The sequence below is a fragment of the Martes martes genome (assembly GCF_963455335.1).
Source record: "Martes martes genome assembly, chromosome: 7".
Lineage (NCBI taxonomy): Eukaryota > Metazoa > Chordata > Mammalia > Carnivora > Mustelidae > Martes > Martes martes.
In genome coordinates this window covers 30,683,895-30,700,801 of record NC_137894.1, presented here as the reverse complement: position 1 = coordinate 30,700,801, position 16,907 = coordinate 30,683,895, and positions in this window count along the sequence as shown.

The following is a 16,907-nucleotide window of genomic DNA, read 5'->3' as shown; positions in this document are numbered from 1 at the left end:
AAGGGAGTTTTGACAGCTGCTTGAGACTATTCCTTTAAAAAAAAAAAAAGATTTTATTTATTTATTAGAGAGAGTGAGAGCACAAACAGGGGGAGCAGCAGAGGTAGAGGGAGAAGCAGGCTCCCTGATGGGCAGAGAGCCTGACATGGGGCTCAGTCCCAGGACCCTGGGATCATGACCTGAGCCAAGGGCAGACACTTAACTGACTGAGCCACCCAGGTGCCCCGGGAATATTCCTTAAAGCCCCCATGCTGGGGTAAACTAACAGACAGTTGGTTCCAATTATAGCCATTAACCCGGGAAATGAATGAGGGAGAAGCCCTACATCTATCAGGAGAACAATGAGAAACAGCATCCCTTTGTCAGGGATGGCCTGTGTTTCCTCCAATCGGGGTTTATTCAGAAGAGGCCTGTTTAGATCATTATCATCCAATATATCAGGAAGGAGTTTACTAGTCTGGTTATGACCAAACACATTCTGCAAGAGGTATTTAGGTCTGGGTCCTGATTTAGAACCCCGAAGGTCTGGATGGACCTAGGCTACCTCCGTCTATTTGCCCTGTTTCCTGCAGAAGAGATCTAACTGCTAGATCTACGGAGGCCACGCAGTACCCTTCTTAAATTTTGGAATCTGAATTGTTTCCAGTGGGTTAAATAGGCATCCCAGTGGAGTGTCCTTGGGGACTGATGAGAGAAGGTCCATTACCAAGAAAATCACCCCCCAACGTGTGCCACCCCAACCCAACTCCCATCCCCCGACCCCTGACCCCCAACTCCCAACTCCTGGGTGGAGTCCCACATGCAAGATCTGTCAGAGATTCCTAGTCCAAAGTGACCCAAGGGATCCCTCAAATGAAACTGCTATGATCACCACCTGCCGTAAACGCCCTGTAGGATGAAGGCCTGCCCACCTCTACCCCGCCGGCCACCCCCGTTCCCCAGCTTTGCCATTGCATTCTAAGATTTTATTTTTATTTATTTGACACAGAGAGACACAGTGAGAGAGGGAATACAGCAGGGGAAGTGGGAGAGGGAGAAGCAGGCTTCCCGCCGAGCAGGGAGCCCGATGTGGGGCTCGGTCCCAGGACCTCTGGATCATGACCTGAGCCGAAGGCAGACACTTAACAACTGAGCCACCCAGGCACCCCTAACCATTGCATTCTAGACTATGATGGGTGCTGATGTATGGACGAGTTTGCTTTACTGTGAAGGCTGCACCACAGCTTGGCTAGTCTTGCTGAAGTCCCCACCATGAAGGCCACAAAGAACCCGCTGTTTTTAACCCATGGAAAACACTAGAAAAGGTTTTCAACTTAAAAAAAAAAAAAGTTTTTCAAGAGGAAAGTACCCAGTTTTGTAGCTTAAGTAGTTACAGGACACTGACAGAAAACAGTAAAGATAGATTTCCATCATGGTCTAAGCGACATTCCAACACACGCAGCCTTCACAGCCAACTTCCCTAGGAAAGGGTGCCTAGTTGGGTTTCAATTCAATCACGTACTGGTTTCAGCCGGCTCGCAGTGGAGTTCTCGTGGCCAGAAGAGGTGACACCAGGGATATGGAGAGGATCACATTAGACCAATGAGGAGGAAACTCACACAGGAATCTTAAGATTAGCAGCTGTCGTGGTGATTTAGGTGGCTCTCCCGTGCCCAAGACAACTTTATAAAAGAACAGGAATAAAGACAAGACACCAATTTCTGGGTCATATTGATGTGGGAAACAGAAGCAGAAGAAAAATTATTAAATTTCCTTACCTACTGACAAGCCCTTAAAACAGACAGAGTGAATCGATCCTCTAGGGACTCAACTACCCCCACCTTAAGGCTTTGCTAAGGGCAAAGGGCAATCCTAGCCTGACAGAATCCTTATCCCCAACCAGGATCCTGTAAGTCTACTTTAACAATTCCTTTGGAAACTTTATCTCTAAATCTCCAAGATAATGTCACAATCATTCCCAAGCATATGGCCCACTGATACACATCTAAATGGTCTCACACGAAGTTTTTATTACTGGTAGTGAATAACCTTTTCCCCAGACAATAGCTAGCCCTTCAAGGTCCTAGAAACCTTGCTTCCAAAATTCCTTAGAGACTTATATCATCCCTAATCCCCTCCCTAACTTACAAGTATATAGTAGACCACTCCTCACATCCCCAGGGCAGTAGCTCTTTCTGCTCACGGGTCCTGTCCCCGTGCTTTAATAAACCACCATTTTGTACCAAAGATGTCTCAAGAATTCTTTCTTGGACATCGGCTCCAGACCTCACCCCACCGAACCTCACCTGTGTTCTAGAACTTCATCAATATTACTGCCATGGCCAGGGTACTAACTTCCAACCAAAAGGCAAGCTTTCTCCTCCCAATAGAGCAGCCACAGGCTAGACGATTACAGCCTGAACAACTGATGTGAGTGTGCCAACTCCTTAGGGGCACCTGGGTGGCTCAGAGGGGTAAGCCTCTGCCTTGGGCTCAGGTCATGATCCTGGGGTCCTGGGACCGAGCCCCCATCAGGCTTCCTGCTCTGCAGGGAGTCTGCTTCTCTCTCTGCCCCTACCCGCCCCCCCCCCCAGCTTGGACTCAAACTTGACTTTCTCACAAATTAATTAATTATTAATTATTTTTTTAAAAAATTAAATAAGACCGTACTCCTTTAAAAGTCCCTGAGAGTAAAGGGAGAGGATGGTACAGGGGCTGTGAAAAACACTTTGGCAGCTCTTCAAAAAGTTAAAATATCCACATGACCCAGCAATCCCACTTCTGGGTATACACCCCAGAGAACTGAAAACATGTGTTGGAACAAAATTTTGTACATGAATGGTCATAGTAGCATTATTTCCAATAGCCACAGATGGAAACAACCTAAACGTCTATCAACAGAAGAACAGATAAATGTAGAGACAAATTAAATTAGAGCTTGCCTGGGGCTTGAGGGGGAGCAAATGGGGAAATGGCTGCCGTGCATAAAGGGGTGAGGGGGTTTCCATAGATTCACCTCTTACAGACACGTTAATGGAATCACACAGCATGTGGTTTTTTGTGACTGGCTGCTTCCAAGATGAGAACAAAGGCTAAAGAAATTTAAGTAAAATTAAATTTCCTTAAAACTTGCAGCCCATTGACAAATACCTTAAGGCGGTTGTGTATTCCTTGAGGAAGGTCAGACTCTGCCTGACTCAGGGATTTGTCAATGGGCTGTAAGTAGTTGAGTGATGTGGGAAACAAAGGCAGAAGAAAAACTATTAAATTTCCTTACTTTCCGTGGCACATTGACAGGTCCTTGAAACAGGCCGAGTGACATTCCTCTAGGAACTCAGCTGCCTTAATATCAATACTTTGCTAACAGCTAGAGGGAATCAGGCCTGAGGAGGGATCAGAAGGCGAACTGATGCAAGGCACGGGCTGACACCCAGCAACCTCCTCCCTCCCCCACTCCTGGGTGGGATTTGTGTGACATTCCTCCAGGAAGCTCCCAATTGTCTTAAAGTTAACGTCTTACTAGAGGGAAAAACAACCTTAGCTTGACCAATAGCGAGGCCTCCAGTATCTGGTAGGTCCTCTTTAGCATATGAAAGTTCTTTTGAAACCTCCCTTTTCCTTACCCACCCCCAATTCCCAAGTATAAAACCAGCAACCCCTCACCACCCTGGGGCGGCAGCTCTTGATGCCCACGCCGCCCGTCCCTGTGCTTTCATAAAACCACCATTTTGCACCAAAGACGGATCAATAATTCTTTCTTGGTCATCGGCTCCAGACCTCACCCCACCGAACCTCACCTGTATTCCAAAACTACATCACCACTACACCTCTCCGCCACACCCTGTGATCCTTACCTTCTCCTTGGCCTTCTCTATCAAGCTCCTTTCATGATGTCTATTTTTTTTCTTTTTTTCTATTTTAAAGATTTTACTTATTTATTTGACAGACAGAGATCACAAGTAGGCAGAGAGAGAGGAAGGGAAGCAGACTCCCTGCTGAGAGCCCCATGCTGTGGGGGGGGGGTGTCCATGCAGGGGCTCCATGCGGGGCTCGATCCCAGGACCCTGAGATCATGACCTGAGCTGAAGGCAAAGGCTTTAACCCACTGAGCCACCCAGGGGCCCCTTTTCCCAATGTCTAAATGAGAGAGAATGCTTTCATTTTTTCAATAAGGCAGGGATAGATAATGAACATAAAGAACCAGGGGAAGGTAGAACTGTGCTGGGTAATAGAGGAGAGTGTGTAGAACTGTGCTGGGTAATAGGGGAGGGTGTGTTTTCTGATGGAAATGATGTCCAGGAAGAAAACAGACAAAGGTCCCAGCTGAGGCCGCAGACTCCCCTCACCCAGGATGTGGCTCCCAGCTCCAGCCGCTCAGCTTCCTGTCCTCCCTCCCCTTGTCCTCCTGCATCCTCGGAGGTCCACCAGCCCAGCAACAGTTGGCCTTTCCTTTTTTTAAAAGATTTTATTTATGTATTTGACATAAAAACACAGCAAGAGAGGGAACACAAGCAGGGGGAGTGGGGGAGGGAGAAGCAGGCTTCCCACTAAGCAGGGAGCCCAATGCAGGGACTCAATCCCAGAATCCCAGGGCCATGACCTGAGCACAAGGCAGATGCCCAACTACTGAGCCACCCAGGCTCCCCTACAGTTGGCCTTTTCTTTTCTTTTCTTTTCTTTTTTTTTTAAAGATTTTATTTATTTATTTGACAGAGAAGGATCACAAGTAGGCAGAGAGAGGGAGAGGGGAGCAGGCTCCCTGCTGAGCAGAGAGTCCGATGTGGGACTCGATCCCAGGACCCTGAGATCATGACCTGAGCCGAAGGCAGCGGCTTAACCCACTGAGCCACCCAGGCGCCATTCTTTTCTTTTTTTAAAGATTTTTTAAATTTATTTGACAGAGAGAGATCACAAGTAGGCAGAGAAGCAGGCAGAGAGAGGGGGAAGCAGGCTCCCTGCTGAGCAGAGAGCCCAATGCGGGGCTCGATTCCAGGACCCTGAGATCATGACCTGAGCTGAAGGCAGAGGCTTAACCCACTGAGCCCCCCAGGTGCCCCTACAGTTGGCCTTTTCAAATGGTGTTGCTGACTTACCACTTCCTGCTTGGGCCTTGGGGTTTTAAACAGTTTCAGGAGTGCCTGCCTCCCTTCACAGGTTCCCAGGCAAGCCTTAGGGGTTGTGCAGGTGTGCACAGGTTTGCAATTCTCCTCACTGGAACCTGCAAGCCTACTATTAAAGTACTCAGGAGAGAAGATCTCACTACACAGGTACAGAGCAGGACCCAGTGGAAGTTCAGAGGTCAGCAGGGAGGGGGTTGCATGGAAAAAAACCTCCTAGGTCATTCTGGCAGATGGCCCAGACCTTGAGCTCCCTTCTGGCTTCATTGTGCTCCTGGGGACCTAGAAGCCAGCTGTCCTCCCCCAGCATACCTCAAGTGTTGAACTCGTGGTGCAGAATAATTAGGAGTTCAGGACACCTCTGGGTGCTCCCCACAGCCCAAATGGGTGATGACTACAGGTTGTACATCTCCGTGATGCCTTATTGTCTACTACCACTCACCTGGGTACCACATCCTTAGATCACTGACATTTCCCCTTTAAGAGAATGCCAAGTGGGAAATTAACGAATAGTTTCACATGCAGGGTAAGAGCCTTTAAACAAATTTTGTGATAAACCCAAGAACTCCATGGCCTGTTTCATGAGTCTGCATTTTTCTTTTTTTTTAAAGATTTTATTTATTTATTTATTTGACAGACAGAGATCACAAGTAGGCAGAGAGAGAGGAGGAAGCAGGCGGATCACGACCTGAGCTGAAGGCAGAGGCTTTAACCCACTGAGCCACCCAGGCGCCCCTGCATTTTTCTTAAATAGATTGAATCTAATAGATTGAGCCTGCTCAGTGATTTGGGAAACGAAGGCAGAAGAAAAATTATTTAATTTTCCCTACTACTTGCGGCCCACTGACAAGTCCTTGAAACAGGCAGAGCGACATTCCTTTAGGAACTCAGCTGTTTTGATGTTAATCCTTTGTTAAGGGCAAAAGGCAATCTTAGGCCCAATCCCCAGGATCCTGTAAGTCTACCTTAACATATGAAAATTCCTTTGGAAATTTCCTTTATCTCCATCCCCCAAGATGCATTTTGGCAATAGTCCTCCAAGCATATGACCCACTGACATACATCTGAAGGGTCTCATGACTGAGTTTTTACTAAATAGTGATAAATGACCTTTTCCTAACAATAGCTAGCCCCACAGGATCCTGGAAACCTGTTTCCAAAATACCTGGGAGGCTTGAGCTATCCTTAAGCCCCTCCCAACTTGAAAGTATATAATGGGCTATTCCTCATGACCCCAGTGCACCTCTTTCTGCCCATGGGTCCTGTCCCATGCTTTAATAAAGCCATCTTTTTTCACCAAAGACGTCTCAAGAATTCTTTCTTGGCCATCCGCTTAAACTCTAACATCTCTCCTGCATCACTCAGGAACTCCCACACCTGGGTGGCTCAGTTGATTGAACATCAGACTCCTGATTTCCTCTCAGGTCATGATCTCAGGGTCATGAGATCGGGCCCCCTGAGAGGCCCTGCACACTGGCCATGGAGCTTGCTGAAGATTCTCTCCCCCTCTCTGCTCCCTCTCCATTCTCTAAAAAAAAAAAGAAGAAAAGAAAAGAAAGAAAGAAAGAAATGCTCAGGGAAAAAGCCCCAACAGGGCAATTTATATCTTTACTTAGTCATGACCCAAGCCTGTGGAAACGCAGACAGAGGTGTAAACAGGAGAGGAGTAAACCTAGACAAGCAAAATAAGGGGCTCCAAGTCACCCAATCAACAGAGAAAGTTATTAGGGAAGAAATCAACAAGTATGTATGGAATGGCAACCTTGTGCTTATCCCTAGTGTTAAAAGCTGGGATGGAGGCAACAAATAAGGCCTGCCATGAAGAAGCTTATTGTTCAACCAAGGAAACCAAATTAATACAGTGTTATCAGTTATTTATTGCTATGTAACAAACTCCCCCCCCCATTTAGTGGTGTTTTTCTTTTTTTTTTAAAGATTTTATTTATTTATTTGACAGACAGATCACAAGTAGGCAGAGAGAGGCAGGCAGAGAGAGAAGGGAGGAAGCAGGCTCCCTGCTGAGCAGAGAGCCCCATGCGGGTCTCGATCCCAGGACGCTGGGATCATGACCTGAGCCAAAGGCAGCGGCTTTAATCCACTGAGCCACCCAGGCGCCCCTAGTGGTTTAAAATTAACAACCATTTGGGGCACCTGGGTGGCTCAGTCGGTTAAGCACCTGCCTCCAGCACAGGTCATGATCCCAGGGTCTTGGGATTGAGCCCCGAATAGGGTTCCCTGCTCTGCGAGGAGTCTGCTTCTTCCTCTGCCCCCTCCCCCGTTCATGTTCTCTCTCTCTCTCTGTCTCAAATAAATTAAATATTAAAAAAATAACAATGATTTATTAGCTCATTAGTTTATGGATTAGCTCATTAGTTTATGGATTAGTTGGATAGTTCTGCTGATTGGGCTAGGAGTGGCTGATCTTTGCTGGACTTGCTCAAGGAATGCTGGCCAGAGTCTGTTTGGTTGAAGGTGGCCTTGACTGCTCTTTGTTCCACACAGTCTTGTATTCTCTAGCAGGCTAGCCTGGGTTTGCTTATGGTGGTGTCAGGAGCCCAACAAAGGACAGAGGGGTGCTCAGAACTAGCACACCATCACCTGCAATTCCTTCTATTTTTTTTTTTTTAGATTTTATTTATTTATTTGACAGAAAGAGATCGCAAGTAGGCTTGCGGGGGGGGGGCGGCAGGTGGAGGGCGGGGAAGCAGGCTCCATCCTAGGACCCCGAGATCATGACCTGAGCCGAAGGCAGAGGATTAACCCACTGAGCCACCCAGGCGCCCCGCAATTCCTTCTATTGACCAAAGCAAGTAACAAGGCCCTTCTCTTGTGGCCCTGTGTGGTGTGCGGTGACCCCCTCTCTGGCACCTGTGAATACAAATGTCCTCCTTCCAAGCCTCATTCCTGTTTCCTCCTGTGGCCTCACCAACTTTATCCTACCATATGCAACATGTACACAATATAGAATAGGTAGGAAGTATTACCCCATTTCATAGTTGAGAAAACATGGACCCAAGTTGTTGAAGTCACTTGCGGAAGATCACACAGTAATTGGAGGAGCTGAGACTGGCCCTATTCATAAGATACCAAGACCAGCTGAAAGATAGGAATGAATTAAACTTGCCAGGCAAGGGAGCCCTGTGTTCATTCAGAGAGTCTCAGCAACGCTTGAGCAGGTCTGATAGATTTTACACTGAATAAATGCAGGAGATTTTGATTGGCTCCAACAGAAATGGAGATTCTAAATGGCTCTAACAGACACGGGAAAAGATTCTGACTGGTTCTTAGACCAAAACTAAGCTACTTCAACATTCCACAAGGGTCCCACTCCTTATGAGTTTTTTTTTCCTTTACATTAAAAAAAATTTTTTTAAGTTTTTATTTTTATTTATTTGAGAGCGAGAGAAAGCAAGAGACAGAGCATGAGCAGAAGGGGAGGGGCAGAGGATGAGGGAAAAGCCGACTCCCTGCTGAGCCAGGAGCCCTACACAGGACTTGATCCCAGCCCCTGGGATCATGACCTGAGCGAAAGGCAAACACTTAACTGACTGAGCCACCCAGGCACCCATAAACATTTTTTTTATTTAAGTAAAATACACATGACATAAAATTTATCACTAGTGACATTTAGCACATTACAATGTTGTGCAATCATCTCCACTAATTCCAGAACATTTCATCATCTCAAAGGAAACCCCGCCCATAAAGCAGTCACTCCCCATTCCTCCCTCCCTACAACCCTGTCAATTACTAATCTGCCTTTTGTCTCTAAGGATTTGCTGACTCTAGATATTTCATTTAAATGGGATTAGCACAATACAGGGACTTTGTATCTTCTTTCATTAGAATATTGTTTTCGAGATTCATCCATGTTGTAATATGTACCAGCACTTCATCCCTTTTTATGGCTGAATAATATTCCACAGTGTGAACAAACCACATTTTGTTTCTCTATCTATCTAATATCACATGATAGATATTTGGGCTGTTTCTTTCTTTTGGCTATTATAAATATTGCTGCTATGAACATTTATGTACATGTTTTTTTTTTTAAAGATTTTATTTATTTATTTGACAGACAGAGATCACAAGTAGGCAGAGAGGCAGACAGAGAGAGGGGAGAGGAAGCAGGCTCCCTGCTGAGCAGAGAGCCCGATGCGGAGCTTGATCCCAGGACCCTGAGATCATGACCGGAGCTGAAGGCAGAGGCTCAATCCACTGAGCCATTCAGGTGCCCCCATGTACATGTTTTTATTTGAACACCTGTTGTCAGTTCTTTTGGGGTATGTATCTAGGAGGGCAAGTGCTGGGTCATATGATAATTCTGTGTTTAACTTAATGAGGAACTAACAAACTGTTTTCCACAGTGGCTGCTTTTTTGTATTCCCATCATCAATATACAAGGGTTTGAATTTTTTTCACACCCTCACAACACTTTTTATCTTCCCTTTTAAGATGATGATTATTATAGTTATTCTAGTGACTGTAAAGCAATCTCATTGTGATTTTTTTGTTAAAGACTTTATTGGACAGACGGCAAGAGAAGGAACACAAGCAGGGGGAGTGGGAGAGGGAAAAGCAGGCTTCCCTCTGAGCAGGGAGCCCAATGCAGGGTTCAATTCTAGGGCCCTGGGATCATGACCTGAGCTGAGGGCAGACGCTTAATAATTGAGCCACCCAGGCACCCCAAAAGATTTACCTTTTAAAGAAAGGTTTAAGTTGTTAACAATGTATCTTTTAGCAGAAATTAGAATTATTTTCGGGTATTGATCTTGACTGAAAAGTCTTGGGGTTAAGCTGTCTACTTTCATGAAAACCATGTTTCTGGACTAAAAAGGTCTGAAAGGTCCTGACCTGGTTATTTAATACAGTCTGGTGAGTGTCTGTAATGGTTCATTGTTGAAGCTTTTTGATGTTCCTTCTAGAAAACTCAATTTCTGATCTATAACTTGTGGCAGTGTAAGGAAGAAGGCAAGTGGTTGGCTTGGGTCATGATCCCGCTTCGGGCTCGCTTTCCCTATGCCTGCTGTTCTCCCTGCTCTCCCTACTTGTGGTCTTTTTCTCTCTCTCTGACCGATAAAAAAAACATTGGCTCAAGTCTATTGTCTGCCTTGCTCAGGTCATGATCCTAGGGTCCTAGGATCCAACCCCAGAAGCAGGGAGTCTGCTTCTCTCTCTCTCTCCCCTTCTCCCTCTGCCCACTGCTTTCCCTGCTTGAGCCCTCTCTCTCTCTCTGTCTCTATCAAATGAATAAATAAAATCTTTTTTTTTTTAAGATTTTATTTATTTATTTGACAGAGATCACAAGTAGGTAGAGAGGCAGGCAGAGAAAGAAGGGAAAGCAGGTTCCCTGCTGAGCAGAGAGCCCGATGCTCAGGCTCGATCCCAGGACCCTGAGATCATGACCTGGGCCAAAGGCAGAGGCTTAACCCTCTGAGCCACCCAGGTGCCCCGAATAAATAAAATCTTAAAAAAAAAAAAAAATCTACTTGAGCATGATAAGACTGAATGGCTCTGATCTATTTTAATATCAACAATACTAGGGGCGCCTGGGTGGCTCAGTGGGTTGAAGCCGCTGCCTTCGGCTCGGGTCATGATCCCAGAGTCCTGGGATCGAGCCCCGCATCGGGCTCTCTGCTCAGCAGGGAGCCTGCTTCCTCACTTCTCTCTCTGCCTGCCTCTCTGCCTACTTGTGATCTGTCAAATAAATAAATAAAATCTTTAAAAAAAAAAAAAAATACTAGAACGAGGAAAGTAGAAAGCTTTCTTGAGAATAATACACATTCAGTCTGCCACTTTTACCACAAAGTTTTCCTTTTTTTTTTTTTTTTTTTTAAGATTATTTGTATTAGGGGCGCCTGGGTGGCTCAGTGGGTTAAGCCTCTGCCTTTGGCTCGGGTCATGATCTCAGGGTCCTGGGATCCAGCCCCGCATCGGGCTCTCTGCTCAGCGGGGAGCCTGCTTCCCTTCCTCTCTCTCTGCCTGCCCCTCTGCCTACTTGGGATCTCTCTCTGTCAAATAAATAAATAAAATCTTTTAAAAAAAGGTTACTTATTTTAGAAAGAGAGAGGGAAAGAGGGAGAGAAAGCGCAGGGGGAGGGCCAGAGAGTCCTAAGAGACTCTGCACTGAGTGTGGAGCTGACATGGGGCTTAATTCAGGACCCGAGATCATGACCACACTTTTTCTTATGATTGTTCCCAACTGAAATGTGTATTTAAGCCCAGAAAGAAAAGTTACTCATCAGTCTTTGTGCAGTTACTGTTCCAGTTGTTGTCGGTGAGCACGAGCATGCCTGTTCTCAAGTTAAAATGCATATAAGACAGTCCCTAAAACATACTTATATTAATATCAAAACTGAACTCTTTTGAAGTGTCAGGTTTAATTGATTTTCATCCAGAGTTTGGAAAACAAAAGAATTTTCCAATATTTTCAGTTAAATAAAATCTAGAAAGTAACAAATAAACTGATTATTCCTCCTTCAATGAGAAGAAGCAAATCTCTGTTTCCTTACTGGCCATCTGGGAAATCTCAAAGTCAATTTAGGTACAAAAGACTCTTGTTCTTTTAAAAATTGTAGTAAAATGCATATAACATGAAATTTACTGTTGTAACCATGTTTAAAGTTTCAATTAAATGGCATTAAGTACATTAGCAAGGTTGTATAACCATCTTCCACTATCCCAAAGACTTACAAATTTAAAATTCATTACTTTGAATTTTGGAAAGGCAGTGTCAAAAAAAGTTGTTGGAACCGACCGGCCTCAAGAACAAGGAATATGTTATTTTGGCTACCTCATTAATCAGAATAATAATAGCAATATTTAAAACAGTTACATAATAAAAGTTAGCATGATGATCATTAAGAATTTAAATCCTTCCTGAAGTAAAGAATTCTTGTTGCTTTATTAGAACAATGTAGGAAAAAATAAAAAATAAAATAAATAAAAGAGCCAGGGAGTATAGGAACAAGCAGCTTGGAAACAGAAATGAGATTTTTGAGAATTGAGAGTATGTACATAGGTGAGGCAAAATATAATTGTATTGTCTGAGTAGAGTGTACAGAGGACAAAGAATACTATTTGTTTCTTCATATCCAGAGCAAATTTATATTCTACCCTATAATATTCCTTTACCTATAAGTTCCTTTTTCCCTACCATTTTAAAATTTTTTGATAACTGACATTATTATTTTAATATATGTAAAGATTTAGTCATACCCTACAATGTTGGATGACAATAGTACTTAACGTTTTAATTCTTAATCTTAAAATGTAATTAAAATTTGATGAACATATTAAGTAACATATGTCTCATCAGCTATTTTAAGTTAAACCCTGTACAAGATAAAGATTTTTCCTAACAAGTGGGGTTCCTGGGTGGCTCAGTAAGTTAACCCTCTGCCTTAGGCTCAGGTCATGATCTCAGGGTCCTGGGATGGAGGCCCAGATGGAGCCCTGGATCGAGGGAGCCTACTTCCCTCTCTCTCTTTGCCTGCCTCTCTTCCTACTCGTGATCTCTCTCTCTGTCAAATAAATAAATAAAATCTTAAAAAAAAAAAAAAAAGACTTTTCTTAACAAAAGCTGAGAGAATTTACCACCACTAGACCTGCCTTGCAAGAAATCGTAAAAGGAGTTATTCGAACTGAAACAAAAAAATGCTAATTAGTAATATGAAAGCAAATGAAAATATACAACATACTGGTTAAAGGCAAGCAAGAGTCAGATTCAGAATACTCTAATACTGTTCCTTTTTTTGTTGTTGTTCCTTTTTTTTTTAAGATTTTATTCATTTATTTGACAGACAGATCACAAGTAGGCAGAGAGGCAGGCAGAGAGTGGGGGAGGGCATGGGAGGAGCAGGCTCCCTGCTGAGCAGAGAGCCAGAAGCAATGCGGGGCTCCATGCGGGGCTCCATGCGGGGCTCAATTCCAGGACCCTGAGATCATGACCTGAGCTGAAGGCAGAGGCTTAACCCACTGAGCCACCCAGGCGCCCCTCTAATACTGTTCTGTGGTGATGTGTTAACCACTTAACTCTAATATAAAGGTGAAAGGACAGACACTTATCGTGATGAGCCCTGAGTAATGTATAAAATTTTTGAATCACTATATTGTACACCTGAAACCTATATAACATTAACTACATTTAATTATACCGGAATTTTACAAAGAAAATAGGTTATGGCCAAAATGATTACAATAGCTATAGCTACAATAATTTATTAATGGTACACAATATAAAGAGATGTAAATTGTGACATCAAAAACAAAAGGAGGGCATAAAAGAATGGAGTTTATGTATCCATTGGAAGTTAAATTGCTATCCATGTAAAACAGACAATTATATCTAGAAGAAGCTTTATGTAAGCCTCGTCGTAACCACACAGCAAAAACCTACAGTAGATTCACAGAAGATGAAGAGAAGGGAGTCAAAGCATACCACAATGGAAAACCATCAATCGCAAAGGAAGACAGAAAGAGGAAGAAAGATGCAAGAGAACCTCAGAATAGCCAGTAAACCAATTAAGAGGGTATTAGTTAGTTCTCACCTATCAAAAATTATTTTAAATATTTTATTTTTTTTTTAATTTTAAGTAGCCTCCATGCCAAACGTGGGGCTTGAACTCACCACCCTGAGATTAAGAGTCACATGCTCCAGGGCATCTGGGTGGCTCAGTGGATTAAGCCGCTGCCTTCGGCTCAGGTCGTGATCCCAAGGTCCTAGGATCGAGCCCCGCATCGCATCGGGCTCTCTGCTCAGCAGGGAGCCTGCTTCCCCCTCTCTCTCTGCCTGCCTCTCTGCCTACTTGTGATCTCTATCTGTCAAATAAATAGATAAATCTTTAAAAAAAAAAAGTAAAATAATAAAATAAATGTTCAAACTGTATCTCAGTCTCCTGCTAGCTCTTCTTCTGCCTCTCCCCCCACCCCCTTCTAGAATCTCCCCCTTTTCATTCAACTCCACAGTCTCTGACACAGGGGCATTCCAAAGCCCAAACCTCAACAGGCCAGTCCCCTGCTGTCCATTTTCACTCCCAAAGGCCCAGCTCCAGGCCCGTGGTGTCCATGAGCTGGCCCCGCCTCTCTTCCAGGACCATCTGCAGCTACCCGACTCCCGGGCCCTCCAGGCCTCGGACACACCTGGCTTTCCACAGCTCCCTGAACACAGCCAGGGTTTGAGGAGCCACAGCTTTTGTGCATGCTGTTCCCTCTCCCTGGAATGCCTTTCCCTACTTTCATATGGAGCAAGCGCCTACACATTCTTCACGGCGAAGCACTGTCTCTTCTGGAAGGCCCGCAGCCCGGCCCCAGGTCCCCACCTACCACCTTCCTGCGCGGTTTCCCTCCCAGGTCCCCGGGGGCCCAGCAGGCCTGGCTGAAGGCAGCAGACAGCCGCCCGATGTGAGCCCCCGCAATGAGCCTCCGGACGGACCATCTCTGTTTCACCCCGGCAGTCAGCCCCACTCACCTCCCCGGGGCCCACGGGTCCCTCCCTCTCTGTTGCCTCCAGGCTGCAGGCCCATGTGGCCTCAAGCATGAGCCGGGAAACAAAGGTCGCTTCTCCACGGAGCACGCACCCAGCCTTCATCCCTGACCGCACGCTTCCCGCCCTCTCTCTGCCTCACCGCGTGAAGGAGGCCAGAGTGGAAATGTAGCCCTGGCCGCGTCCTTCAGGGCTACGCAGCCGGCAGGGGGCGTGACAAAGAGCGTGGGGGTGAGAACAGGTGTTTCAGCCGGAGAGAGGGAGGCGTGAGGAAGCTGTGCTCGGCGTTCTCCAACCTCAGCCCTGACCTGACCTTCTCCCTGGTGCCGCTACCGACGTGCCCCAACTGGAAGTAAAGGAGAATTTGAAATAATGTATGGACGCCCCCCCCACCCCCGCCCCAGGACCACGCGGGACATGGTATTTACCATCTTTGCGTCTCTGTTTTCTCAAGTGGAACACTGGGGGGACGGTGCCTGCGCGCGCAGCCGTGATGAGGCTTAACTCAGCTGCTGGGTGCCTCGTGCTGGCGAAGTCGGGCACTTAGCTCTTTGCGAAGGCCGCTTGTTGCCCTTTCGCGGATGCGGAGGGATCTTTACAGTTTACAACACTCGGTGAAGGTCATGTGAACAGGAAGGGGCGTCACTAGGACCCAGCCGGGGCTCCAAGCGGCGCACGCCACACGTCTCCTACGTGCCCTCAGAAGCCCATTTGGCTCTCGGGGCTGCTCGATAGCTGCTGCTTCCCTGGGGTCACAAAGTCCTCCATCCGAGCTCTTGCTCTCCAAAAACAAGAAAAAAACAAAAAGGCACAAACAAACAACAACAAAAAACAAAAAACACTTCAGTTTTCAGGACACACTGAGGCTCAAAGGGAAGGGATGAAAAAAGATATTCAATGCAAGTGAAAACCAAAAGGCAGCATAGGTAGCCATATTTTGTCAAAACAAGGCTTCAAGCCAAAAATGCTAACAAAAGACAAAGAAGGTCACTGTGTAATGCTAAAGGAGTCAATTCATCAACAAGGAATAATAATCATATATAAATATGATATATACAATATATATCAATATATATATCAATATATATCAATGTCAACAATAGATCATCCAGGAACATCATCAACAAGGAAACGTTGGACTTGAACCATACTTTATGCCAAATAGACCTATCACAGATACACAGGAGATTCCATCCAATAGCAGCCGAGAACATATTTTATTCAAGTGCACAAGGAACATTCTCCAAGATAGGTCATATGATAGGTCATAAAACAAGTCATGGCAAATTTAAGAATACTGAAATAATACTAAGTATCTTTTCCAACCGCATGGGTATAAAACTAGAAATAATTGAAAGAGGAAAAGATGGGGAATGTCTGGGTGGCTTAGTGGGTTAAGTGTCTGCCTTCGGCTCAGGTCATGATCTCAGGATACTGGGATTGAGTCCCATATGGGGCTCCAGCCCTGCATTGGGCTCCCTGCACCACAAGGAAGCCTGTTCTCCCTCTCCCACTCCCCCTGCCTGTGTTCCCCCATCACTGAGTCTCTCTCTGTCAAATAAATAAATAAAGTCTTCAAAAAAAAAAAAAAAAGAAGAAGAAGAAGAAGAAGAAACATGGTTAAGATGGTAAATTTCTTTATTTTTTTAAAAGATTATATTTATTTGTTTGACAGACAGATCACAAGCAGGCAGAGAAGCAGGCAGAGAGATAGAGAAGGAAGCAGGCTCCTCGCTGAGTGGAGAGCCTGGTGCAGGGCTCCATCCCAGGACCCAGGGATCATGACCTGAGCCAAAGGCAGAGGCTTTAACCCACTGAGCCACCTAGGTGCCCCCAGTAAATTTCTTTTTTTTTTTTTTTAAGATTTTCTTTATTTATTTGACAGAGAGAGAGCAAGAGAGCACAAGTAGTGGGAGTAGCAGAGGGAAAGGGAGAGGCAAGCTCCTCGCTGGGCAGGGAGCCCAACACCTGAGCTCAATCCCAGTAGCTCAGGATCCTGACCTGAGCTGAAGGCAGACACTTAACCGGCTGAGCCACCCAGGTGCCCCGAGATGATAAATTTCATGTTATATGTATTCTACCAAAATTTTTTAAAATGTAGGGAAAAAAAACAACACATAAGGCCACTTCTTTGTTTTGTCATAGCACAGAGAAAAGCCAGGTCACAGTGCTTGCTACCCACGAGATACCCACGCATAGAATTGTCTCCACTTTCTAACAGCATCCAATCCAGAACTAACCCTCCCCTAAAATACTCAGCCAAAGCCCAAATTTTGTAAGAGGTTCTAACATCCTCTTATTGGGACACCCCACAGTTCCCTGTGGTG